General features: G+C 47.4%; 1 protein-coding gene across 3 annotated transcripts in view; it reads left to right on the plus strand.

Annotated features, from left to right (window-relative positions):
• The first annotated feature begins 9,769 nt into the window (after positions 1–9,769).
• RRBP1 (ribosome binding protein 1) overlaps positions 9,770–26,966 on the plus strand; it is a 65,247-nt gene continuing 48,050 nt past the window's right edge. For 2 of the 3 annotated variants that reach the window (XM_077872098.1, XM_077872096.1), the window contains exon 1: positions 9,770–9,964. The gene's annotated coding sequence lies outside the window, so the exon portion shown is untranslated. The remainder of the gene's footprint in view (positions 9,965–26,966) is intronic. The other variant, XM_077872095.1, reaches the window with a different exon arrangement.

A 26,966-nucleotide genomic window follows, 5' to 3' on the forward strand; every position in this document is an offset into this window, starting at 1 on the left:
GAATTAAAACAGCTCACAAATTTCTGACCAGGCCTGGAATTTTCTGATTAATAGTCTGAAGAACTGTGTCAGTGGGGCCATGGGCAACGTTCTCATCCCACCAAATCTAATTTTTCTGCAGTGCACAGTCAGATCCAAGCCTGGGCAGTTGTGCGGGGCCACGCCAGGAGGCTTGATCGATGAGCTGGTTGGAAGGCCTGCCAAGCCAAAGTAGAGAGCTGAATCCAACCACCCTAGCAGGCTCTTTCAGAATTTTATTCTACTTTCTTTTTTTGCTTCTGGTTAAACACCTTCTTCAAAACTCTCACTAATGATTAAAAAAAAAAAAAAAAAAGCTGATTAACAGTTTGAGAAGAGCCACGTAATGATTAAGTGGTTGGAAAAAGATGTGGAAGAAAGGTTGAAGGAGCTGCACTCTTTAAGTCTGGAGGAAAGAACCCGGAGGAGGGTGTAGAATAATGATTTTTAAGTGCCAGGCACTTACTAATCAACTGACATACACTCTCTGAACACTTAGCAGACACCAGGCAGTGAGCGGGTGCCTCAGCTCTGTCCCAGAGCCAGGAAGAGTAAGGCTTTAAGAAATACGTACGCAGTGAGGTAGGAGTGATTTAAGATAGAAGAAAGGACTTTCAAAGTCACAGGGAATTCAGAAGGAAAAACATGGGATGCAGGTAGCTTTTTTGGTAAGTTTTTCCTAAGTTTTTATCATTGTTGAAGAGTCGTAATTCCTGTACACAGATTCCCCCTTTTTTTTTTTAAGATTTTTTGTTCATTTATTCATGAGAGACACAGAGGCAGAGACACAGGCAAAGGGAAAAGCAGGCTCCCCGTGGGGAGCCCGATGTGGGACTCGATCCTGGGACCCCGGGAACACAACCTGAGCCAAAGGCAGGTGTTCAGCCGCTGAGCCACCCAGGTGCCCCCTGCACACATTCTGCCGGTGACCTCTGGTGCCCAATCGTACCAGAGCAGCCTCTACATGGAGCTGGTAAGGGGGGAAATGCTCTGTGGAGGACACAGTTCTGTGAGCTCAGCAAGGGCAGAGGGAAAGCGGGCAAACTGAGAACCCAATTCTGGAATGAATGACCAAAGGCAGCTCCTGAAAGGTGGAGTGGAAGGGAAGGATCCAAACTGGGGCGGGGGCACTGGCCCGTGGAATTCCACAGACGTCGGGCAGAGAGATGCAGACTGGATGTGGTGGGAACCATTGCAGGCTCCTGAGGGGGAGGCAAGCCAGGCTGGGAGCAGTCTTGCGGGAAAGTTAAGTTTGCTAAAAGCGAGCAGGACAGATTGGAAGGAGAAAGAGTGAAAAAAGACATTGAGGCCTTTCACAGTTCCTGCATACAATTTCACTCTGTTTACTTCAGAGCACTTACCGCAAGCTGGATGTTGGTCTAACGAATTATTGATCGCCCGCCCCCATCTCTCCTAAACTGTAAGCTCACGGAGCGTAGGGTCCTATGGGCTGGTTCTCTGCTGAATTCTTAGCACCCAGCAGAGGCTCTAGCATGCAGTAATGCTCCATAAATATTTATTGAGTGAAAGAAGTAAATCAGGAATGGGGCACAAAGTTCTAGAGTCCTGAGTTCTTCATCGGTGGTGATCACAGAGAAGAGCAGGATGTCTAACTAGCGAGGCTACTGACGGATGCTTGCTGCTTGAGGCTAGAAAAATGAAGCCGCATTACTGAGGCTTCTGACTCAGTGGCTCTCAGACTTTGTCCCAGGATGTCCCAGGCCCTGCCAAACTGACCTCAGGGCTGCAAAACGTTGCTCATGACTGGCACCTCCCATCTGAGACAGGGGAGTGTGATTCCAGAACCCAGAGGGTGTATTAAGGAAAGATGCCATTTTTGGAGTCTCCGAGGCTTATCTAACGTCGTCGTAAGTGTGAAATCTTGAGCAAGTTACTGCATTTCTCCGAAGTCACCTGCCTCATCTGTACTGAGGGCACAATAATAATACTTCCCTCTGTGCGTCTAGTAAGGATCATCTCCAAAGCACTTTAGAAATAGTAAAAGTGCCAGATATACATCATCCATCTATTTTTGGTTTCCCCTTGCTTTCTTTGGGGACTCACAGCCAACCACTGGGTCAGTCCTCATTTGTGCAAGATTCCTAACTCCGAGCTCACTTCCAATGTCACCCACACAAAACCAAACGTTCTTACCCAAGTGGCTCATTACTATCACCAGCAACCATAAAAATTGGTAAATTGGGTTCTTGCTGACCATCCAATTTCTTTGTGTAAATATTGTTTTCTTCTGACACTTATTAGAGCCTGTCTATAGGGATTTTTCTTCAAGTGTATAATAAAATTACTCTGATTTTATGTAGTGCTACTGCAAAACTTAAACCGTTTGGGATATCATAAGACTTCTGCTCTAGATTTTGCAAAAGTATAAATGTGCTGCCTGTGGAGTGGAAGGAGCTGCATTCTCTTTTAAAACTTTTAGATCTTAAATTTGTGTTTAAAGCACCTCAAAGGGCCCTACATTCATTCATTCGTTTGTCCATTCATTCAAGAAATGATTGTGAGTTTCACACCAACATCATTGGCGGCCTGTTGACATCTAGTCCACCATTCCTGGGCATCTCAACCACAATCTTCTTCCTCAGGGCTTTGTCTGTGGTGTGGGCTAGAAATACCAGAAGCAGCCTCCAACCCGTGACAGAGAGGTGTCAGTGAATGAGTGCCCAGCCTTCCTGGCTTCCCAGTTCGGGTGATGCTGAGACATACTCCACACTGTCTCCCAGAGTTCCTTCATGGAATGGGGTGCCAGCTGCCTAGAGAGGAAACTTGCTGAGGATGCACTGCTCATCAGCTGTCTTCTCTTCCGGTCTCCCTTCTCTGCACCCTTCCTGGTGATTCTGGGATCACCTTCCAAATAAACTGTCTTCATTTGAACCTTCTCCTCAATGTCTTCTTCTGGGGAGACCCAGTCTCAGGGGAGTTTGTACCCAAATCAAGGCAGTGGGCTAGGTTTTCAAGGGAACATGATGGTGCATCAGACTGAGCTACCGACCCCAACGAGTCTGAGGTTCAGACAAAGAATGAGATGTGTGCAGAAATGCCGACATGAATGTGTACAATTTCAAATCCTGTTGGGTCTCTCTCTCTCTTTCTCACACACACACCCCCTCCACTCTGGTGCAGGTGACTATTATATTCAGTGGTGCGGAGGAGCCAGCTGGCTCATGACAGCTGATTGTTAGATTTTTAAGAATTTTTCAAGCAGGGACGCCTGAGTGGCTCAACGGTTGAACGTCTGCCTTTGGCTCAGAGCATGATCCCGGAGGTCCAGGATCGAGTCCCACATCGGGCTCCCTGCATGGAGCCTGCTTCTCCTTCTGCCTGTGTCTCTGCCTCTCTCTCTCTGTCTCTCATGAATAAATAAATTAAATATTTTTTAAAAGAATTTTTCAAGCAGATCATCAAACACAGCCATTCTATTAAAAATGTAATGATGTAAACTTACAATAAAATAGATTGTATGAAAAACAAAGGTAATAAATATTCAACATCATCTCTTTTCCAATTATTTCACTACATTTTACTATTACACATGCCCTTGAGATTATTTGTGAGATTATCTCTGTGGTATATAATGGCATATTACTGCAATTTCTTCCCCCCTTTGTGTTCAGTGATTCAGCAGCTTGAAATCAGCTTTGATGGGAGTATTGACAGGATGGAAATTGGCAATTGCTGCAAATTAGGAATACCCTCTCTACCCCCTACCTCCAGAGCCAGATGTTAAATATTTACCAGCATCTTACCTTGCCTGGAATCTTGCAAAAGCCTCCCAGCTGGTTTGGGGATCCACATGAGATCCAAATCTTAACTAATGCCAATGTGGTCTTTTAAAAATGTAGATCATATCGTAAGACTTTCCTGTTTAAAGCTCCCCACTCCCATTGGCTTCCCAATACCTCCTAAGAATGTGGGACCTAGGTATCTTCCTGCCTTGCTCATCCCTTGCCTTTGCCTCCTGCCCTCCGTGAGCTCCAGGCACACAGCCTTCTTCCTGTTTCCCTGAACCACCTGCTAAGCTCCTCCCTACCACAGGATTTTTTTTTTTTTCTTATTCTTCTTATCCTTCTTTCCAGGACAAGATCAACTTCTTCTCCTGTTCAGGTGTCAACTCAACCATCACCTCCCCAGAGAGGTTTCCTCTGATCATGTTCTTTACATCCATTGCCCTCCCCATTCCCAGATCCCTGCCCTCTCCATCGCTAGAGGCCGTTCTCTTCCTTGAGCCCTTGGCACCATTTTAATTCATCTTGTTTATTTATCAGTTGACTTGTCTACTTTTTTCTCTAGCTAGAATGTGAGCTCCATCAGAGGAAACCCTTTGCTTTTTTCCTGGCTGTCTCCATCACAGAGAACAGTGACTGACACAGAGTAGTACTGAGTTGGATTCATCTATTGGATGGATGGATGGATGGATGGATGCACATGGCTTCCACTCTCCCCTCTCTCATTTTTCTCTGACCCCTCCACAATTTGGTGGCCACCTTATCTAAACCTACCCCTCCTCTAAAACTATTTCCCCAAGGTCCCTGGTGACTCCTGAGTTGCCACATTTAACACATAATCTAGTCTTTGTCTTGCTGGATTTCCAGGCTACATTTAACAATGCTTACCTTTTTTCACTTCTTGAAACTCTCTCCCTGCTATGAACCCCCCTACTTTCTGGATTTACTCTTCCTGTTTTTCTTGGATTCAAGGTAGATTGCATCAGTAGTGTCATTTCTTTAACGCTGCCCATATTTCAACTCCTGTTGAATCTAGGCTTGTCCACCTGAGATGCTTTGGCCAATAGAATGTGGTGGAAGTGACACAGTTATAAGCCTCCCGGAGACCTCGTGTATTTCTGCTTGTTTTCCTATGCTTCACCCATCACTGAGAGGCAAATATCTCCTCTACCTCTCTGATCCAAGGGAAGAGAGTGAGCCATGTGGAGCAGAACTTCTAAAAAGCCCCAATCAAGCCCAAACAAGACATGAACCCCAGCCTACAAAAAACCCATGCGTGAGCCAGCCAAGATCAGCCAAGTCTCAAGCCTGTTTTAAGCCACTGAGTTTTGGAGTGGTTTATTATGCAGCAATAGCTGATCGATGCAGATTCCTTTTTTTGGGTTTTCCTTTCTCTGTCCGGGACTCTAATACAGGCTTTCTCTTGTCCCCACCTACATGCAGCTCCCAGCTCTATATGCTGTGTGTGATTATCCCCATTCTTAAGGCTCAAACCCTCACTCCTGTTCTTAGCTTTTCAGTCTGTGTTACCCTTGCTGGCCTCAGCACCTGAGCTTCACAGAAACAGTAACTCCACCTGGACTTCCCTCAGGCTCCTCAAATTCCATGTGTCAACAAACGTGCAACATCCTCCCCAATTCCTGTCCCCTATTTTTCATTCCCCTGTGGGTCCTGCCCCAGTGGTGTCACTCAGGCCAGGAGCAAGGGCTCACAGGTGGCAGATCCCTATCCCGCACACTCCATGGTCACCAAACCTCACCTACTTCACCTCCTAATTGCCCCTTATGAAGTATCATTGCACCTCCCTCTCCTGCCACTGCCCCATTTGTTGCAAGCCCTCATCACTGGAGCTATTAAAATGATTTCCCAACCTAGTGGGCCCCCAACCAAGCCAAGCATCACTACCACCAGAGAGTGCTAAAGGAGTGATATCAGCCTTCATGGATCACAAATTTCTCCTTGCTTGAAGTCCCCCTACCCCTCCCCACACACATGTAGCTACAGTATGCCTTCCAGTATCTGGCACCAAGTGCAGAGGTTCTGTGTGCAGATGCTGAAGCCCAACACTCTCCTCTGACTAGCCTTGTAACGTTGGGCAGGTTTCTCAACCTCCCTGTGCCTCAGTTTCCTCATCTTTAAAATGGAGAAAATAACTGTTCCCCCTGTACTGAGTTGTTCTGAAAGTCAAATAATTATACCTACATGTAGGGCACTCAAATAGCGCCTGAGGTGTGACAAGATGTAAAAACATTATATATTGTCACAGTGGCTTTGTTTCCACGTGGCATTCTATTCTGTGTGTCATTTATCACCCTTTCATAGTTATTGATAAAGCAAAAGCTCTTTTTACCCTGGATATTCTCATCTTTCTGTCTACTCTTTTAAAATAATATCTGCAATTTAGTAATTGAAAGCAAAGCACCATCATGAGTGAATGGACCATATACTAGGTGATTATTCTTATGTATTTAGGGTTTTCTAGGAGGAACATTCTATTTGTTTTTAACACACAACTAAAACCTGCTACACCCTTTTTCTGAGTCAGGTTAATTGAAAACACAATTTGCTTACAAACTGAACTCACATTTTTCAAAAGTATATAATTTGATCATGTGATCATCTCAGTCACCAAGATATGGACCATTGACATCACCCCAAATTGTTCCTTGGTGCTCATTACGATCACCTTTTGAGACTCATCTCTGCTTACCATCTTCTGCATAGTTTTTTTTTTTTTTTAAGATTTTATTCATTTATTCATGAGAGACACACAGAGACAGAGACACAGGCAAAGGGAGAAGTAGGCTCCCTGCAGGGAGCCTGATGTGGGACTCAATCCCAGGACTCTGGGACCATGACCTGAGCCAAAGGTAGGTGCTCAACCACTGAGCCACTCAGGTACCCCCATCTTCTGCAGTCTTCAGGCTGTGGCAAAGCAAAATAACTCAGAATTACCCCTCATGCACCATGCTATCTTTGATCACCAGGCCTTTGTTCTTACTCTTGCCTCACCAAGTCCAGCTTCACCCGCTTTCTGAGCTAGGTGACTCCCACTTCTCTTTCAAGCTTCTGTTGTCACCCCCTCTGCTCTCCGCAGTCTAGGTCAATGCCCTTGCCAGAGGGGCCCCCATCACCTTGGGCCTCTCTCTCCAACTCTTTTACATGTGACAGCCCCTCACTGGACCGTCACTCAGGGAGATGGCAGGGACCTGTTTCCCAGGCTCTAGCCTGATGGTGGGCACTGAGCAGACAGGCCCTGGAGGTGCACTGTACCACGAGGTCTCTGCTGCCATGAGAGTCTGTGTGATTTGGCAGATACAGGCCCATGACAGAAGATACAGCAGGGCCAGGGGCTTTGAGCCTGGGGGATGACCCTCCATCTCCCCACAGGCACCCTGTCCACCTAATCCTAGGGAGGTTCCTGTTTTTTCCAGACACACCTTGGGAGAGTACAAGGCCAAAACACATTGATGAGGCTGAGCGGGACCAAGGATGGGGGTCCATGGACACAGCAGTGGCTGTTAAGAGTCAGGTCAGGCCAGGCCAGGCAGCAGGGGGGTGGGGGCAGAGAGGCTGCTCTGGCCCTAGCAGAGCCTGGTGGAGGGAGGACAAGAAGCAGGCAGGGGAGGAAAAGCAAAGGCTCAGGCCAGGCCAACTCTCCATACTGAAACATACATTGTGCTGAGGCCAAACTAAATGTTAGATTATGGGAGGGAACAGAGAACCTGTTTTTGGTAAGTACCCCTCATGACCAGGAACACTGCAATCCTGTAATTCATTTAACATATTTACAGAACATGCATTTACTGAGCCTCTACTCTGTGTAGGTGCTGTGTCAAGCTCTGGGTCACAGTAGCATAGAAGATATGACTGTGACATGCTGCCCAATTCCCCCCCCCCCCCCCAACACACACACACACTCCGACTCTCCAGGCACACATTCTTCTGCCAAGGGCTTCTTGTTGCAAGCAGCTGCTTTTCTCTGCCAGAAAGCTTTCTCTGGCTGACAGGGCATGGGACCAGTTAAAGTCCTCTCAGAAGCAGCTCTCACTCAATGAGGAGTGTGGCAGTGATGGATAACAACCCACCTCCTCACCCCTCAGGTAGGACATCTCTGGGATGTGTTCCACATACTGAGCTCTGGTTGCCCACACCATCACTAACTTGATATTGTGTTATTTGCCTGCTACAGCTGCTTCCCATTCTACTTCTCTACCAACGTGTCCTTTGATCACCCCCAAATGAGTCACTTGAATCCAACAATCTGTTTCTGGGAAAACCAAAACAGTGAATAAGATGAAGGTCTCTGCCCGTAGCAAGGTCCTCAAGGGCAGTTGAGGTCTTTACTGGGTCTGCATTATCACTCTGGGCTGCTTGCCCAGCCTGCATACCAATACCATACTGATGAATGAATGAATGAATGAATGAATGAATGAAAAACTAATGAATTTCCTCTCTAAAATCCAGGTTGTCCTAGAGGGGTACACTCATGTTCTGAGAAGTTAGCTGGTTTACCCATGGTCAATTAGAACTAGTTGATATGCCAGCCAAAAACTGAGATTCTTGATTTTTATTTCAAGTGAAGGCTCACCACTGGAAAAAGACTGGGTGTTGAAAGTTAATCCAGGTTAATTCCCATTGATTAATCATTAATGCGTTAAGGAACTGCTAAGATTAAAAATAGGAATGAATGGTTTAATTTCAACTCAGCCCCTCTATTCCCTCGCCACAGCTTGTATTTTCCACACCTTTCTAACAACAGTTAGAAAGCACAGTAGTAGTGATGATGGGGTATAGGGGGAATGTGAAATTGTCCAATAAATAGATATTAGGAACAGGATTCCGCAGCCACAGGGGCCGGGGGAGTGGTGTGGAGCAGATTAGGCTGCAGCAGCCCTTTTGGCTTTTTGGAAGCCTTAATTTGAAAGAAGCTGGCTTTGGCTCAAGTTCAAAGCATTGGCCTCAGGAGACCCTGATATAATGGTTAAAAACCAGGCCTAAAATTATCTTAATTGAAAGACTTTTTTGGTTATGAAGAGACAGTATTGGTATATATCGAGGGGAGGAAATCATATAATGAAGTACTATTTGCTCAGTTTTCCGGGAAATGCGTGAGTTTGCTTGGGTCAGACCCTCTCAGCCTCTTCCTTGCACGGAGTAAAATGCCCTAGGGTGGATTGTATTTATCGCTCTGCCAGCTGTGCTTTGTACGAGTAGCTCAAATAGACTAGTACTCAGTTGTACCACCCCTAAAAATGGGTGCAATCACATCCACCCTCGACTCCTCCTGCACCTTCTGGCCTTTCAATCCCAATTCCTCCATTTGCTCAAGAAAATCCTTTCTGGTACCGAACGCCATCTCTCAGAGGATCAGAGTTTGTCCTCTTGGCGTTGACCCCCAGCCGAACTTGCCCCACACCCTGAGCGCGGAGGCCCGGCTGCTCGGGGGAAGTTAGTGGGTTTAAACAAGGCATTCCTCCCGGCTGTCGGCGGGTTGCGCAACCGCGCCCAGGGCGACACCCACCGCCACTTCGGGCCTCCAGCTCCAGGGGCGCAGGCGCCGCATCGCCGGGATTCGAACCTGCCGCAAGCGCGCCTGGCCGGGGCCGCCCGGGGGAAGCCGCGGCCGGAGGCGCCCCGGGCCTGGAGTGGGCGGGGCCGACGGGCGCCCCCCTCCCCCTTTGGCGGGGCGTTGCGGCCCCGCCCCGCCCCCGCGCTGGGCCGAGCGCCGCACCGCGCGACCCCGCCCCTCCCGGCCCCGCCCCCCGCGGCTCCCCGCAGCTCCTCCCCTCTCCCATTGGCCGAGGCGGAGACCCTCCTCTCCGGCCAATGGCCGCCGCCGCGGCTCGGCCGTCTGAGCGCTGATTGGCCGGCGGCCCGCAGAGTGGCGGGGCGCGGACCAATGGGGAGAGGCGGCTCGATGAATGGCTGGCCCGGGCGGGGAAGGCAGGAGGCGGCGATCCCGGCGGAGGGGGCCGTTCGCCAGCTCCGAGGCAGAAAGTGCCACGACTCCACACGCGCGCACGCAGCCAGCGAGCGGCCGGAGCGGACGGCGGACGGGGCGGACGGCGGTGGGGTCGCGGCGCCTGCAGCTGCTCGGGGCGGCTTCTCGGCGGAGGCTCGGCCGGCTCCTCTCTCCCGGCTCCGCGGCGGCGGCGGCGGCTCCTGCCCTTTCGCTCTCCCTCCCGCGTCTCCGGCTGCAGGTAAGAAACTTGGCCGGGCCCGGCGGCGGCGGCGGCGGCGGCGCGCGGGCCGGGCCGTCGGGGCGCCGGGGCCGGGGTGGCCGCTCGGCGAGTGACACGTCTCCTTGGCGGCCCCTCCCCGCCGCCGCCGCCCCTCCCCGCCCGCTGCCAGCCGTCGCTGCGGCCGCAGACCCTCGGGGTCGGGGTCGGGGTCGGGGCGGGCCGGGCCGGGGGCGTGTGCCGGGCGAGCCCCGTGCAGGGGCGGCGGCCGAGCGCGCCCGGGGCGGACCTCTGGCCGCTGGCCGTCGGGGGCACCTGCGGCGGCCGGGCTGCGCGACGTGGCGGCCCCTCCCTCCCTGCGGCCGTCGGGCTGGCCGGCGCGCTCCGAAGTTGGGCGAAGAAAGTTGGCGGCGGGGCGGGGCGGGCGGGCGGCGCGCGGCTGGCGGAGGAAGGGGTTAAGTTTCGGGAAGCGGCCGGATGACGTTGCCGGGCTGGAGTCCGGGCTGGAGGGGCGGGGGGGCGGGCGGAAGGCGGCGGGGCCGGCGGGGGAGGGCGGGTTGAATGGGCGCCCGCGGGCCGAGCACGCCCGCCTGCGGGCTGCGGCCTGGGGGCGCCTCGGGGGTGCGGGCGGCCGCGACGGGGCGGGCCGGGGCCGCGGGGGGCGCCGTGCGGGGACCGGGCCGTCCGGGGTTGGGACGCCGGGGCGGCCGCGGTGGCCACTTCCCGGAGCGCGGGCGGCGGCTCCCTGCTCCCCCTGGCGGCGGGGCCGGGGCGCCGTGTCCCGGCCGGGCAGCGCGCAGCTCGGCGCGAGGGCGCCCGGCGGGCCGACGGGGCCACCCGGGCCCTGCCCGGTCCGCCCCGCCCGCGCCACGATGAATGGGCCGGCGGGACCGGGACCGGGACCGGGCCCGGGCCCAGGCGGAGGCGGAGGCGGGCACCCCCGGCCCGCGCCCCGCGATGAGGAAGGGCGGCCTGGGGTGCGCGCCTCGAGCAGCGAGTCTGGGAAGCGCCAGGGACCCTTCCCCGCACGACGGATCCTAAGTGGCAGCTCGTCGCGGTGTGATGGACAGGGGAGTGGGCTCCCGAGGCCCCCGCAGCACTGAGGCTGACCTGGCCCGAGCTGCCTCCACTCCGGGTGTCTGCTTTCCTTCCCATCTTACAAACGGAGCTGCCGGTGGCTTCTACACTCGAGAGAAAAGCTGTGAAGACCCAGCACGCGTGCGGAGTAGCCAACAAGTGTTGCCTGTTACTGCTGGAATGGTTTTAGGGGCTTGCGGGGCCGGAGAGGGAGGTGGAGCCTGGTTCAGCCTCCAGCCTGCCTGTCGCAGGCCGAGGACTCACTGAGTCCCAAAGTCTGGATTCCACTCGCAGCCCTCACCCTCCGGACCCTCTGCGCACGTCCCCTTAACCTCTCTGAACCCGGGTCTCCTTATCTGTGGCCCGGAGATCTACCACCCACTCACAGTAGGGTCGGGGCAGCCTCCCCAGCAAGTGCTGGGAAAAACCAGGACCTTGTGCAAACAGAAGGCAGTTTGGCAATAACTCCTGGAGGTCAGAGGTCCGCAGCAGAGACTGGGAAGCACCAAGGAAATGAAACTTTGAAGGGTGCTTGGGAGCCTCCCACCTCACTATTTGCTTACTGTGCTGGAACCTGCAGGGTGGGGGCATCTGGATGGTCCTTTTTGGAGCTTGGGGCAGTGGGCCCACTATGGCCTGAACATCCTAGGCTAGAGATCTCCTCTTTAGAGCTCTGGCTGCTGAAGGTTCCTGGAGACCCAGGTCTTCTTTCCAGCACTCCCGGGAGGGACAGCTGCACATTTTACACCAGCCCTACACGGTTGGGGAATGTTCTCCTGTTGACTCTACCTCCCTCCCTACGTGTTCCTTCTGTGCTTGTTCTTTTTAACATCCTCTTAATGTGATATCAGAGAAGTCTTGGTGATCCTGCAGCATGCTGCTTATGGTGCTGATGTCTCCATTACTTTATGAAGTGTTTGCAAAGGTCAGCCCCACTATGGGCTGCCAACCTGTTTCCTTTCCAGAAAGAACCTTCCAGTTCTGATGAGGTCCCAGAGATGCCACTTTCCTCTCTATTTACACAAAGGAGGAAAAGTGGGGGCATCCCTCCTAGGAGACTGTTTTCCCTTGCCCAGAGCAATGCACATGTGGTTTGCAGGGCAGCTGAGACAGGAACAAGAACGCTGTCTTGGGGTTTGGGAACAGTGGATGTCCAGTGGGTAGAGCCATAGGCACCATGCTGTAACAGGATTCCTTTCTTTCATAGTTAGGAATCAGCCTCTGAACATCTCTAAAGAGATAAGTTAGAGTGGTACCTTGATGCATGAATATTTTTTGGTGGTGGGCGATTTTTAGATAAATCCTGAATCATTGAGTCACATTTAAGCAATGAAACTCTTTGCTGAAGTGATCCCTAAGTCAACAGGTTGCAATAATTAGTTCCAAATTCTGCCTAAGTAATTGAATGGAAACGATTCAATTGGAATATTGGTTTGTTATGTAACAGGGACACCTTTTAAAAGTCAGGACTCCAGATTCTTACTTGTTCTTTTATCTCTGGGGACTTTAATGAATGACAGGGACCCAAAAGTTCTTTGGAGACAGCAGATTTTTGTTCTCTAAAATCTTGTTTCTGGAGGGGAAGAAATAACGGTCAGTCAGAATTAGGAAGGCAGAGACTGTGCTATCCAGCTGTACATCCAGGGCTTACAGTAGGTAAGGCTTGGCCTGTAGCATGATAAATGTTAACCAAGTGAGGTAGACTGCCATAGCTGTTAATATTCTCCTTAGTTAGCCAGCTGCTTCATTGGACATCTCAAGCTGAGCTCAGCTTGGTTTCTAAGGTTTACTGTTGAGAATCGGAGTCCACAATTTGGACATATATCTAGGCATTGTAGTAGCCCCATTCTGTAGAAGAGGTGTGGTTGTTCCCATTCTGTGGATGGGAACATGGAGGCCTAGCAGGTCAGGTGATGGTCAGGCCAGTTCCTGTTGCCCAGCTGCTGGGCATTGTGGGCGTGGCCTTCTGAATGTTCACCCTCAGGGCCCAGTAATTCCACATTTGCTGGAATAGTAACTACCCAAGGGAGGATGTAGCACTAGAAGATCAGAATTAAGAGCTTCAGAGGAAGAAAGGTAGACAGCTGATTGAAAATGTGTGCAGTGCAAGAAGATATTTTTCATTTCTTTATCAAATGTCTCCTGTATGCTGGGCCGTCAAAACTATAAATATAAGTGAGTGAGACCTGTTTCTTGTGTGAAGAAACTATCCTCTAAAACTATGTTGTCTAATACAGTAGCCACATAGAGCTGTTTAAGTTTAAAACAAGTACAATCAAGTAAAATTAAAAACTATTTCATAGTCATACTAGCTGTATTTCACATGCTCCGTAGCCACACGTTTGCTGTGCAGATTTAGATCATTCCATTATCATAGAAATTTCTGGATAGTGCTGATCTAGAGATAGCTGGAATTCTTTTTCTTTTCTTTACTTTCTCTTTCTTTCTTTCTCTTTCTTTCTTTCTTTTTTCTTTCTTCCTTTCTTTCTTTTATTTCTTTTCTTTCTTCTTTCGAGTTTAAGGTAGCTGGAATTCTTTAAACACCCAAGTCTCTTCTTGATTTAGGAATATTATCATGTTGAACCATATAACATGCCCATTTAATAGGTCAAAAACAATTGACTAGTGGCAGTTCCTGGGCTTTGCCCTAATAAGAGATCACCTTTAGAAAACATTGATTTCTACCTCTTTGTGCGCCTTGTAAATTGCATACTAAGAAAAAAAGTGGGGTGGGGGTGAGCAGCACAGATAGTGGCCCTACCCTGGGGGAAATTCTTAACCTCGTATCAGCAGCATCAAAATGGTCAGCTGTACCAAGCCAAATAGGTATTGTGCAGACAGCATATGGCTTGTAGGGAAAGTTAATATTTAATTCTGTGTGAGAGCCTGGGCAGGAAGGCTATCCAGCAGTATAGAAAATTAACTCGGGACTTCCTAGGAGGCTGTTTTCTTAGGCAGACAGATTCTGATGAGTCTCTTGAAACTGGCAACCCGACCCCCACATCTAAAAAACAGACACGGGACGACTGGGTGGCTCAGCGGTTGAGCATCTGCCTTTGGCTCAGAGCATGATCCCAGGGTCCTGGGATCAAGTCCCACATCCGGCTCCCTGCATGGAGCCTGCTTCTCCCTCTGCCTGTGTCTCTGCCTCTCTCTGTGTCTCTCTCATGAATAAATAAATAAAATCTTTTTTAAAAATTAAAAAAATAAAAAACAGACACATCTGGGGTGCCTGGGTGGCTTAGTCCGTTAAGCATCTAACTTTGGCTCAGGTCATGATCTCAGGGTCCTGGGATCAAGCCTTAGTGTTGGGCTTCCTGCTCAGTGGAAAGTCTGCTTCTCCCTCTCCTTGTGAATGCGTGTGCACATGCTTGCTTGCTCTCTCACAAATAAATAAATAAAATCTTAAAAAAAAAAAAAAAGATAAAAACCAGACACATTTAATGTGTTTCCCTTAAGCGCAGCGAGTGACATGTGTATCCCAAAGTCTAGCAATGGGAAGAAACTTTGACTTATGAGGAAAGTTTTGTAATTTCTAAATTTGATTATTTTGGCAAGATTGGAACATCTGCTGCTGGTCCTTAAACATAGCAGTATATTGGTGTTTTCCTACTTGGCTGACATAAGTTGTTTCCTGGGTCATTTGCAGGGCTCTGTTATGCTCTATACAACTTTGAAAGGATCATCGGATGATATTTGGGAAGCTTTTTTGAATTCTTGGTTGTAATAGTGGGCTTATCTTAGTCCTCCATGTAGAATAAGGTAAAACCAAAGTTAGCACAGAACCCGGAATGATGGGTAGCCACTTACTCTCATTTTGGTTGGAGAGGAGTTCACTAAGATTGTTCTGGAAGTTATCAGCTATTTACAGTGATAATGAATGTCATCTGCTGGCTGAAAAGTTGGTATAAAAGACCTTTATAAACTGAAACCTTTAATTCCATGCCCTAACCCTGGTCAAGGGGTGAGTGAACCAGGTCTATCTTTTAGGCTGTCTTGAGACTGGTTCCAGGATGATGCCCTGCATGGACTGAACTTGGCCTGTATGTGAGATTTGTTTGGCCAGCCTTATGTTACTAAACAACTAAGCCACCTTTTAAAGGAGATTTGTTTTGTTAAAATCTAGATTTGGGGGTTCTTTTGGAGAGAATGGAAATGTGTGAGCACAGCTGGTCGGCTTTCTTGTATGGCAGACATGGACTTGGTCATCCTCTCTGGGCAGGGCCTGTGGCTCTCACTCACCAGCACCCTACCCTGGTTTACATTAGTGCTTGGTATTGGCAGTGCCTGAGAGGGCACTGTCTACGCCGGCATCTGAGAGCAGAGAGGAGTTGGAGGGCGTCCAGGTATGACTTGAGTGGTCACCACTGTCTCCTGCTGAGCTGCAGGTTAGGGACAGAGAGAGAAGCACTGGTTGTGATTTTTGTCCCAGAAATAAGTGATGTGAGCTTGGACCTGACTTAGCCTTCCTGGGTTTGAGTTTCCTTTTCATGTAAAATGAAAGTAGGCCAGTTGCCCCCTTTTACAGGCCACAAAATTTGGTTTATCCTTAATTCCTTGCTTTCTCCTTTTTGTATTCTGTACAACAGCAAAACTCCACCTTCAAAGTAGAGCAAGAATGCAACTGTTCTCACCACTTCCATTGATACCCTCACTGTCCCCCCAAGTCCAAACTCCTCTCCTATCTTTTGCGGGTTACTTCATTAGCTCTGAGGAGGTGTCCCTGTTTTTGCCCTCACCCTCTACTTTCTGGTCTGTTCCCAGAGCAGGCCGTATCACTTCTCTGTTCAAGACCCTCCTTGGCCAGAGTCTTTACAGTGGCCTCCAAGAGTCCTGCTTTCACAATGCATTGGCTTCACTCCTGTCATCGTGTCCTCTGCTCCAGTCACCACTGGCCTTCTCTGTTCCTCAGGCATGCTTTTTTCTTTTTTCTTTTTTTTTGCCTGGGGCCTTTACACCTGCTCTTGCTATCCCTAGCATGCTGTTTCTTAGATGGCCACCTGGCTTTCTCCCCCATCTTTTCAGGTCTGTGAAGTGGCACCTCGACTCCCCTGCCTAGCGATCCTCCACCCTCATCCCTGCTCCCTGTCCCACCTCTCTGTATAGCTTTCTCATCATTCTTACCAGTCTGACATGTTGCATATGTGACTGTCTACCGGTGCAGGGGTGTGTCTGTTGTATTTCCCTGAGGTATTCCTAATGCCTGGAACAGTGACTGGCACACAGTGGATGCCCATCCTTGCTGAGCTAATGGGGAGAGGATTTTCTAGTGTTCATGTTCTATGAGAGTATATTATTGTTTAGCCTAAAGTAGTCAGGATTCCTAGAGCATCACATATAAACACAAAAAACATATTATGAAGCCAAGTGAATTTTGGATTCCCTCCAGCCTGGCTCCAGTTGAGAGGTTGACAGTAACATTCATGGAGGAATGCTGTCATATGGGGACGATCCTGCTCTGCCCACGGAGCCCGGGGTTTGAAGTGACCCTTAGTGGGAGGCCTGGGCATTGGCTCTCCCCCAGGTTCCCTAAGCCTCCAGGCTAGTTCTGTGAATCTCTGTGGGCCTCGTTCTCCACAGCCCACTGCCCGGGTCAGGGTGCCTCTCGCCAGGGCTAGGCCCTTCCCTGCTGCTCGTGCTTCTGGGAGGAGAGCACCCAGCAAGCTCCCTCGATTTCCTCCCAAGGCTGATGAGCATTAGGTGAGGCTCGGAGAGTAACTGAGTGTAGATCAGCGACAACACGCTCACCAGGAAAGAAAATGTTATTTTTGCTTTGAACAATGTGTTGGCTCTCTCTGAGAAGAGGTGGATTTTTGTGTTCAGTGAGCAAGAGTGTTCCTTTGTGGGAGGAGGAAAATTCTTTTCTTGTAGTTGGCATTTTCTTCTCTCTTTTAGTCAGACTTTGAGGAGCACAGGAATTGATGAGATTAACCTCCTGCCTCCCGCACGGAGTTCACTGTCCTTGGAGGACTTGGTCCTGGAAGCCAGGGAGGTGGGAGAAGATGGTTGAGGCAGGTGGTCTGGTAGGTGGTAAGAGTCCATTTCAGGTCTACTCCCCTTCTTTTGTTTCTTCTCCACTCTTCCTGCTTTTGCTTTTGGGCAAAAAAAATGAAAAGTTAGTCCTGGGTTTCTCATTTTTGGTGACGGGACCATCTGTCCTCCTCATTTTACCTGGAAGGGTGAAGGCACTTGTTCTGCCAGGTGGTATGTTTCTCTGGAACTTCTCATTCAGTGTTAAAGTGTACCTCTCGATGACATCTGAACTGTTTCCTTTTCAGTTGAGACTCCTCTGGAGTAGGAATTAGATCTAGCCTTATTTCTGTTGAATACACTTTCTTTTCTTTTTTTTTTTTTAAGATTTTATTTATTTATTCATGAGAGACAGAGAGAGAGAGAGCGAGAGCGAGAGCGCGCGAGAGACACAGGCAGAGGGAGAAGCAGGCTTCATGCAGGGAGCCCAATGTGGGACTCGATCCCAGGACTCCAGGATCACGCCCTGGGCCGAAGGCAGGCACTAAACCACTGAGCCACCCAGGGATCCCCCTGAATACACTTTCTTTCTGAGTTCTAGATATTTGTAAAAGTCAGAAAAGAAATAGTAATTTCCAGAATTTAGTAGTAGTCACAGTGATTGAGGAAAAGAAGGAGTCATTGCTAAAGAGAAGATGACTTATTGATACCCCCTTTTTTAAAAAAGATTTTATTTATTTATTTGATAAGAGAGAGAACCAGAGAGCACAGGCAGGGGGGAACAGCAGGGGAAGAGGGAGAAGCAGACTCCCCGCTGAGCAGGGAGCCCAACTTGGGGCTCCATCCTAGGACCCTGGGATCATGACCTGAGCCAAAGCAGACAATTAACCTACAGAACCACCCAGGCACCCTGAATTATTGACACCCTTAAGGAAGACTTACGGTGGTGTGTCAAGGACAATGAAAAGGTCACCTTTAGCCACGACTCAAGCCCAGCCCCTGTGTTCTGTGTTAGCTGGCTTCCCTTCTAAGTTGGGAGCTTATTGAGTTGGAGACTTAATCTGAACAGTTGGATTTTTGGAATTCGGTTTGGGGGACTGCATAGTGGGTGGGTGTGGCCATGTGAAGGCGGGAGATGACTGTACTTCTTGCCCCTGGCTACACCATAGTGCCCAAGAGAGGGCTGGTGCCCCAGACGCCCCAGGCACTGAAGATGCTCCTTCTCCAGCTCCCACAAGCTGTAGCTTCCTATCAGAGTGGGCATGTATATTTTTAAACTTTAAAACATATTTTTATTTGTTTATTCATGAGAGATAAAGAGAGAGAGGTGGAGACACAGGCAGAGGGAGAAGCAGGCTCCTTTCTCTGGGAGCTTGATGTGGGACTCGATCCTGGAACCCCAGGATCACACCCTGAGCTGAAGTCAGATGCTCGACCATTGAGCCACCCAGGTGCCCCAAACTTTCTAGTAAAGTAAAATACATAAGCAGCAAAGTGCTCTGTAAATAGTCTACAGCCCAGTTTTAAACTTCCACAAACTGATCACCCTATTTTATCCAGCACATCAAAGAATATTACCCTGCACCCAGTTCCTCTTCTCCCCCCCCCCCCCCCCAGCTGCTGCCCAGCCCCAAGGGTAGCTGCTCTGCTGGTATCTGGTGCAGATCCACCCCACTGGGTTTGAGCTTGACGTGAATGGCATCACACGGCTTATGCTCTCTTGGGCCTTTCATTGGGCGTGCTGAAGGGAGTCATCTGTGCTGTTGGGCTTGTCATTGTCATGTGCTACTCTGGCTTGTGAGTCTGTCACCAGTGCCCCTGTCACTCTGCACGGGTACTTGGGCAGTTTCTAATCGGGGGCTCATATTATAATAGGGTAGGAATTACATTATAAAATATAAAGTCCTGCCCCTCACCATGGTGACCACTTATCCACATAGCTGTCGGGCCTATTCCTAGGAGTGGGATTACAAGCCTCAAGGAAGCATATGCTCAGCTTTAGAAGAGAGGCCAGATTTTTCCCCAAGGTGCAGGATTTATTATTTATTTATCCCACCAGCAGGATGGGAGGGTTTAGAATATATTCTGCAGTGGCTGATTTTAAAAAGTAACCAGAGGGGTGCTTGAGTGGCTCAGTGGTTGAGCATTTGCCTTTGGCTCAGGTCATGATCCCAGAGTCCTGGGATCGAGTCCTGCATTGAGCTCCCTTCGAGGAGCCGGCCTCTCCCTCTCCCTCTGCCTGTGTCTCTTCCTCTCTTTCTCTCTGTCTCTCATGAATAAATAAAATCTTAAAAAAATAATAAAAAGGAATGAGAATGAAGTTTGAGTTACCATCGCTATTAATAAGAAAACTCACTCATATCATACTTCTCCTTTGTCACAGAGATGGGAACATTTGACCATGGAATTCATTAATCTGAGATTGGCCTTTGCGAGAAGTCCGTGAAAGAGGGTCAGGTGTTGTTGTCGATGAGCAAAGGATACCTCTTCACCGCAAATTCAAGTGGAAAGGCAGCTCCTTTTCGCAGCTCCCCTTCGTTAACTGAAGGGAGAGCCTTGATCTGGGGTCTAAGTTTTCAGATCCCCATCCCCAGGTTAAGGTAATGAGTGTTGGAGTATTAAGGAGATTTCTTAAAAACAAAGGAGCCAGCAGTTGAGGACCAGGTATCATTGAGCCCTTCCCCACACATTTCTAATCTGACGATCCTCCCACCTCCTAGAATCCTTGTGTAGAGCCCAGGTAGGTAGTGCAGGGACACCCTGCAGACTGCCCGCTTCTTGGGTTGGATGTCTATCCAAGTCTGGATTTGCAAGTCTACCTAGTACAACCAACCTTCTGTCACATAGCAGGGATGATCACCTTTTTCTTTTAAGAGCTCTGCTGGCTGGGATTTCTTTCGGCTAGAGATGCCAAATATCAGTGTCTCTTGGCACAGTAGTGACAAATGCCAGTAGCCCCAAGAAGTGAGGGTCCAGTGTGTTCCTGTGATTGGGTGGTCTGGACCAGCCTTCTGACTGGAGTAGGGCAGGGCAGGTAGAAAACAGATAAAAAGCACCTCAAAAGCATGGAATGGCATGGAAGTTATTTTCCTTTTTTACGAGCTGTAATTGGTATATAATATTCCACTTCATGTGTACAACAGTGATTTGTATACATTGAGAACTGATCACACAGTAGATTTAGTTCCCGTTTATCATTGAGCAAAGTTGATAGAGTATTATGGACTTTATTCCCCATGGTGTATATTACATCCCCATGACATAATTTATTTTATAATTGGAGTTTGAGCCTCTCGATTCTCTTCACCTATTTCACCTCCCCCCACTTGCAACCTCCCTCCCCTCTGGTAACCACCACATTGTTCTTTGTAACTGAATCTGGATTTGGTTCTATTTGGATCATTTGTTTTTTGGGTTTTACATTATGACATAAGTGAAATCACATGATACTTGACCTTCCCTGTCTGGCTTATCTCATTCAGCATAATATTCTCAAGGTGTGTCCATGTTGCAACTGACAAGATTTCACTCTTTACTTTGCCTGAGTAATATTCCGGTATGAGCGTGTGTGTATAAAGTATACCATCTCTTTTTTTGTCCATTCATCTAACGATGGACACTTAGGTTGTTTTCTCTTGGAAGATACTGAGGAGGCCAAAACCTCAGTGAAAGGACTGACGTGGACAGTGAGCCCAACCCTTAGGGCATTTTGCACACAGGGCAAACTGAATTTTGATGGCATCTCTGGGCACAGGGGGGCAGTATAATGGAAGACCCTGCTCCCTTGGAGCTGGAACCGCAGAAGACTGCTACCTGCGTCTCCAGGGTGAAGGTGACCCAGAAATAAGCCCATTCCCCTCCTGAGAGCTTGTACTCACAAGCTGTACCTCATGCAGATGCCATGACCTCAGTGGAAGGATGTTCTCCAGCCAATTTTAAAATTCTTTATTTTAGACTTGACCTGGGCAGATAGTGCTCCTGGGCCATCCTTCAAGTGAGTGGATGAGCAGATCTTTGAAAGACCGCCCCCTTATTCCAGGCTTAGTGAATCCCCATGTGTAGTTTCCACAGGGAAGTGAGCAGTCTGCAGGTAAGAGTAAGTAAACCCAAAAAAACGCAGAGCGCCATGAATGAGGACCAGCAAGAACAGGTCTGTGAAAATACCAGACAGCAGAGGGATTGACTCCGATATTAAACACTGCTTCTTACTATACTTAAAGTAATAGACAAGATAAAAAATACATACAAGGAAAGGAAACTGTGAAATGATCTAGCAAATTTTAAAAAGGAATCAGGGACAACTTCTAGATATGAGCAGCTCGATAATTGTAATTAAAAACCCAGCAGGTTGAAGAGAGTAAGTGAACTAAAAGAGCAGAATAAAATGCACAGATTTCATCTTAGAGAATCAAAGAGATGAATAATTTCTGAGACCAATTAAGAACCAGGGAGGATAGGCTGAGAAGCCTGTCTAATTGGGGTTCGAGAGGAGAGAGATCGTGGGCCAGAGCCAGTATCGGACGAGATAACGCCTGAGGGTTTGACAGAATGGATGAGGCACCCATCCAAAAATTGAAAAAACATTCATATGTAGACAGTGTAGTGATATATAGGAACTAAAGTGGTGGAAAAATCAAGAATCCAAAAAACCAAGATCACTTTTAAGGCAAAAATCAAGACAGGTAATTAGTGACAGACCCTTGCTACAGGAAATTCTGGAGGATGTTTTTGGAGGGCAAGTAATGGCGAATGGAAGGAGTAAGCTATACAAGCAGGGAATAAAGAAGGTGGTGAATATTTGGTTTGCTCTAAACAAACATAAAAGAGTAATAGTAATGTTTGGCGTGAGGGTGGTGGCTATAAAAAGGTAGGATTTAATACATGAAAACAGTTACACTGAAGGAAGAAAAGGTAATGGAATTAGGGGAAGGGGTAGACTCCTTTAACTTTGAACTTGGCAAACCCTACATGTTCTTTTTTAAAGGTAATTACTAAAGAACAGAAACAGTGTATTCTGTAAAAGTAGAGGGGAGAGAATGGATGATTTAAAAAAGAAGAGAGGTAAGAAAGGACAGATGGGAAAATAGCACAAAATAGGGTTATAGAATTAAACTCATATGTCAACATTCATATTTAATATAAATTTGTTAAATACTGCAGTTAAAACATAAAGATATCATTCTGGATTTTAAAAATCCACTCTTGTGCTGTATATAGGAGACAGGTCAAAAATAAAAGGATAGAAGATGTAGTATAGAAATTCTATGAAAAAGAAAACTGGTGGGATGCCTGGGTAGCTCAGTTGGTTAGGCATCTGCCTTCAGCTCAGGTCATGATACCAGGGTTCTGGGATCTAGCCCTGCATTGGGCTCCTTGCTTGATGGGCAGCCTGCTTCTCCCTCTGTACCACTTGTGCTCTCTGGTGCACATTCTCTCTCAAACAAACCAATACATAAATAAAAAATCTTTAAAAAATAAAGAAAACTGGTATGGTGACACCTGGCTGACTCAGTCAGTGGAGCATGTGACTCTTGATCTCAGGGTCATGAGTTTGAGGCCTGCGTTGGGCATAACGATTACTTAATATAAAAAAAAAAAGAAAATGGTGTTGTATTATTGGTATATAAAAGAGGCTTTGACACACACACAAAGTATTATCAAGAGAAAGGGCATATCATAATGATCAGAGTTTAACTTGGCTTAAAGATAATGGCAGCTTTAACTTTGCATATTACTAATGTAATCACAAAATACATAAAACAAAAATTGACAAAAGTACAAGAAGTGGTCAAATTTATGATCATGGTGTAAAGACTTGCATGGTGTAAGCTAAGCAGACAAAAATCTAGGATAGGAGTCATGCATTTATACGGCTGTGAGGACCACATCCAAACACAAGAACACAGGGATCCTGGTAGAGGAAAGTTTTAATGATTAGAACTTTGAACAAAATTAATGTGGTCTATGACTGTATATAAATAAAATACCACAGCCAACTAATAAACATTTGACTTCAAATTTTCAAAGATTGGTCCTACCGGGGGCCTTAAACTAAGTCTCAAAGGATTAAGATTATGTAGAACAGGTAGCCTGACCACAGTTTAGTTAAGCTGGAATTTGAATAAAAAGAAATAGAAAATGACCACGTATTTGGGGATTTTGTAAAAATATGCTTTTAGCATTTATTTGTAGTTCAATAAAAGGAGAAATAGAGTAGTAATGAAAATACTACATGTCAAACCTTGTAGGATGTAGCTAAAGTATAATTTACAGGGAAATGTGTACCCTTAAATACACACATCATAAAAGAAAAGAACATTAGTGAGCTGTTGAGTAAGCATCTTTTTTCAGAAGTTATGAAGGACAAAATAAACTGAAACGAGTCAGAAGAAAGTATGGATGAGAAGGAATGAATGAGACTGAAACCAGTGTACATAGGTGAATCCAACAAAGCCAAGATTTCAGTCTCAGAAAAGATGAGTAATGTTGACCAATATCAAGCAAAATTTATGAAGAAAAAGGCACAGATCCTCTCAAGAATGTAAAATGGGACTTTACTACAGATGTAGACATCAAAAAGGTAAGTGGTTAGACCAATGACTTGTGCTAAATAAAAATAAATGGTGTAGATGTCATAGATGTTTATTAAAAATATCTGAAGGATCCGAGAAGGGGGCTCTACCACACATCATACACATAAGATCCCTTCTTTTTACATCTCTACATGGGAAGAGTTTCACAAAGTTCTGACCATATAAATGAATTTCTAGGAAATATAACTTATCCACATTAAGCCAATAAGAGAACCAAGAACCCCTGGGGGAAAAAAGATATCTACCCAAAGCAAACATCACACTAACCAGCGGGACACTTCAGTCTTTTCCTTTGAGATAAGGGAAAACAGGATGGCTGCTGTCTTTGTTGAACACTGTGTTGGAGGAAAAATTCAAGGAAAAGTGAAGCCAGAGATAGGAAGATTGAGGAGAAAGGAACAAAACCGGAATCCGGAGGCAGGATGCTTATTTACATAGAAAATATTTTTAAAAATCTAAGGATGTATCCCTAGAATTAGGCAGGGTTGCTGGGGCGGGGGGGGGGGGGTGGGCGGAGGTGAGGGGGGAGTCACCCTACAGAAATCTATTATATTTCTGGATATCGGCAACAAACAAAATGAAACAGACCACATATGCAATAGTGGGAAAGTCTGAAGAACCAAGAGAGAACTCCAAAAGCTTGTAAGTCCCCACAGTGTGCATTATTTTCCTCTACCAGGATCCCTGTGTTCTTGTGTTTGGATGTGGTCCTTACAGCCTTACAAATGCTCGACTCCTATCTCAATGAGCTATTTAGTAGAGCCTTCATTCAACAAGCATTTGGGAGTGTGGATGTGCTAGGGTTTGCTTGGATGCAGTGCAGGAGAGTCTGCTCCCTGGGTTCTGGGAGCTTCATGTCTGCCCCACTAAGAATTCTGTCGTGGGCCAGCTAGCACATCTTAACTGTCGTCATTTTGAGAAGTCAGGATTCTGGTTTTTGTTGTTGTTAAGATTTTATTTATTTATTCATGAGAGACAGAGAGAGGGGCAGAGACATAGGGAGAAGGAGAAGCAGGTTCCCTGCAGGGAGCCCGATGTGGGACTGGAGATCACGATCTAAGCCGAAGGCAGATGCTCAACCACTGAGCCACCCAGGTGTCCAGAGAAGTCAGGATTCTGGATTCCTACCTCGGAGGCATGTTGTCTTCATTGATGGGGTGAAGCCTCTAGGCTTCCTGTAAGCTCTAGAAAGATTTAGGCCTTTTGAAATGCCTACTTTTCCAAAGACTATTATTTTGGAGAAACACAAAAACATGTCAAATCTTTATTTTTTTCCTTAGGCATAGAAATTGAATCTGAAATAGCCGATGAGTAAGCAAAGGCTTATAATAGAATACATTTCTATTTTTAGTGTTTCATCTTTCTTTAAAATGAGTAGCATTGTTTTTATTTTTAAAGTGGGAAGTCAGTTGTTTCCATTCTCTTAAAACATGAAATAAATAATTTCAGAATATATTGTTTAGCAACTGAATTTTCTCTTCGTTTCTCTGGGTTAAAAAAAAAAAAATCAGAGATTACACTTATTATTTAGATGAGGTGTCTGAAAACCCTCTTCTCCAGACATTTAGAAATGTTAAAGTCAGTGAACATTCTCTAAAAAGCATAGCTGAGCTTATAAAGTAGTAGTAAGAGAGATCGCCAGAGGCTGTAAACTGAGGGTGAAGGGAATGACTAGGGCCTGGAAGTAAGCTGACCCTGGGTGTGGGTGAGGTCTTGTCTCCAGAGTCACCTGGGTCTCTGGCTGTCACGTCCTTGTGGGAAGAGGGGTTCATTGAGGTGGGGAATGGGGCCTGAGCCTGCCCCCTCACCCCTCATGTGAAGCCTGTGCCCTTGAAGGGCCACACCCTCAATGGAAGGGCAGACTAGTGGCCAGGGGAGGTGACCAGGGGCTTATCTGTTTCGTCCCAGGGAAGAGAAGGCCGCAGGCTCCCAGAGAATCTGTTACAGGAAGCCCATGCCTTGTGTAAAATTCAGTCTGTGGGTGCTGCTTTCTGAGGGCCTGATTGAAGCAAAGATTAAACTGCTCTGAGACGAGCCCACAACTCAGCCAAGACCCCTTTGCCTCTCATCAAGTGCCACCAAAGGTGTGACACCAACTCACTATTAAAGGTATATAAAAGTAGACAATGAAAAACATTAATGGAAAAAATAATACAGGGAAAAAAACAGGCCAGCTTGAAAACAAATAGATTAACTCAAAGGAGTAATCATAGAGCTGGTTAGATTCAGCTGAAGACACTCTTGGTGACCTGGAACACGTCTGGAGTTTTGCTGACCGGTGGCACAGAGGTCTAATTAGGAATTCTGCCAGAATTTATGAAAAACGTGAGCCCTCAAGCTTAGAACGTGCCATGAGCCTGAGCGAGGTCAGGATACACACCTAAAACATTTTGTTTAAGACGAATCTTGAAAGTTATGAGAAGGTTGCCTGGGTGGCTTGGTAGGTTAAGTGTCTGCCTTCAGCTCAGTTCGTGATCCCAGGGTCCTGGGATCGGTCCCAGGTTGGCTCCCTGCTCAAGCAGGGACTCTACTTCTCCCTCTCCCACTGTTCCTCCCTACTGCTCGTTCTTTCTCTCTAACATAATCTTTAAAAAAAAAAAAAGTCAAGAGAGATTTTTTTGAAGGTGTTATAAAGAAACAACAAAGCAGTAGCATGTTTCTCAATAATAACTCTTCCTCCCCCACCAAAAAAAGCCAGAAGACAGGAAGACAGATAAAATAATGTCTTCAAAGTGGTGAGAGAAAAGAACTGCCAGCATGGAATTTTGTGTACTCAGTTAATCCATTCATGAAGAGTGCGGGTGGAATAAAGACATTATTGCAGGTCTGTGAGGACTTGAGAAAGTTGATCCAGAATTGATCCTTGCTGAAAGAGCTGGTCAAGGATATACTATGGAAAGACCCAGAAAGAAGGGAGTGAGATTCAAAAAGCAGTGGCAAGCAAATAAAATGATAAACATTTAGGGAATGCAAATGTGAGTTGTCTGAGACCAGGAGTTGTTCTGGGGTGTGTGATGGAGAAGGGGGTGCACCAAGTTGGAAGAGGGGCTTATGTGAATTGGAAGGGGCACCAGACTTCAGGCATTTTACAGTTCTGCCACTGTTGGCGAAGCGGCTGGAGGCATTGGTGAAATCAGGTGAAGTATGTATGTTAGGGAAATGGAAGGATCAAAAACATTTTTATTAGGGATGCCTGGGTGGCTCGGTCGGTTAAACATCTGCCTTCAGCTCAGGTCGCCTTCCCAGGGTCCTGGGATCAAGTCGTGCATTGAGCTCCCTGCTCAGCGGGAAGTCTGCATTTCTTCTGCTCCTTTCCCTTACTCATGCACATGCTCTCTCTCACTTTCTCTCTTCCTCAAATAAATATTTTTAAAAATTTTAAG

Source organism: Canis aureus, chromosome 26 (assembly GCF_053574225.1).
Source record: "Canis aureus isolate CA01 chromosome 26, VMU_Caureus_v.1.0, whole genome shotgun sequence".
Lineage (NCBI taxonomy): Eukaryota > Metazoa > Chordata > Mammalia > Carnivora > Canidae > Canis > Canis aureus.